The sequence below is a fragment of the Eumetopias jubatus genome, unplaced genomic scaffold, assembly GCF_037043125.1.
Source record: "Eumetopias jubatus isolate StellerSeaLion01/CBP00866 unplaced genomic scaffold, mEumJub1_p1.0 scaffold_2, whole genome shotgun sequence".
NCBI classification, from domain to species: Eukaryota; Metazoa; Chordata; class Mammalia; order Carnivora; family Otariidae; genus Eumetopias; species Eumetopias jubatus.
The window spans coordinates 53,734,649-53,735,998 of record NW_028274808.1 but is presented as its reverse complement, the minus strand read 5'-3'; the positions used below and the strand labels follow the sequence as shown (position 1 = coordinate 53,735,998).

General features: G+C 39.9%; 1 pseudogene; it reads left to right on the top strand.

The window, feature by feature from the left end:
- The first annotated feature begins 276 nt into the window (after positions 1–276).
- On the top strand, positions 277–1,056 carry LOC114217449 (guanine nucleotide-binding protein G(I)/G(S)/G(O) subunit gamma-10 pseudogene; annotated as a pseudogene).
- Positions 1,057–1,350: the final 294 nt, after the last annotated feature.

Below are 1,350 nucleotides of genomic sequence, written 5' to 3'. Positions count from 1 at the left end.
ATTCTTGCTCTGAACCGGGCTTTATGCAAAGTGTCCTCACGACACACATAATGTATTTTATAAACAAGATATACGAGATTTAGAGAAGTTCAGCAACTTTTCTAGGTACTACAGCTCTTAAATAATAGAACTGGACTCCTATTCCTTTATATTCTAAGCTCTTAAAATCGAGTTTATACTCCTAATTTCAAAAATGTGCATTTTGGTTTTTTTGTTTCTGTTTTTGCTTTTCTGTAACATATAGAGCATTTGCATGATTGATTTGAGTTGATAACAATGGCCTTTGTATTGAGGTATGCTGTATATGGGTTAAGGTAGGTGGTAAAAGGCAAATATCACCACATATCTCAGGAGACGAACCATGAGAGACTATGGACTCTGAGAAACAAACTGAGGGTTCTAGAGGGGAGGTGGGGGGGATGGGTTAGCCTGGTGATGGGTATTAAGGAGGGAATGTATTGAATGGAGCACTGGGTGTTATATGCAAACAATGAATCATGGAACACTACGTCAAAAACTAATGATGTATGGCCTTCGGAGCCCAGCGCCGCCGCCTTGTCTTCCGGGGCCAGCGTGAACGCCCTGCAGCGCCTGGGAGCAGCTCAAGCTGGAGGCCGGCTTGGAGAGGATCAAGGTCTCGCAGGCAGCTGCAGAGCTTCAACAGTACTGCATGCAGAATGCCTGCAAGGATGCCTTGCTGGTAGGTGTTCCAGCTGGAAGCAACCCCTTCCGGGAGCCGAGATCCTGTGCTTTATTCTAAAGGCTGTAAGGAAGAAGTTCACTGAGGAATGCTTTTAAGCGCAAAGTGATGAATAACTAACTGCCTCCAAGTCTCAAGAAAACACTTTTCTCCAGACAAATGACTCTTAGATATTTCAGACCTTTCCTTGGCCTGGTCCTATAGCCAAAATTCTATAGAAATTGATGAGTTTCTACTCAGATAAGGAAACTGGGTGAGGGCGAAGACTTTAGATAATAATGGTCAGACTCTTTTGGTAAAGTGCTTTTGTATTAAACAAAAATGTTACCACCAAATACACCTCTTTCATAAGTGAATTACTGGTGTTTCTATAGCTGGAATATTATGTTTGTTGTATTTACTGGATGTTTACATTTTGGGAAGGCAAACATTTTTGTTTGTTAAAAAATTGAATATTTGTAATTTGTTGCTCCTAAGATTTTTATACCATAACAAAACTGTTCTTTTCTCCTGAATTTACAGTTTCTAAATGAAGACAAGCAAGTGTAAAACTGGGGGAAGAATAGGCTTTATTAGTCAAATGATGTCTTGATTTTCCTAATGAGAAGATTGCTTTATTTTTAACACTAAACATGGGAGCTGTTTCTTAG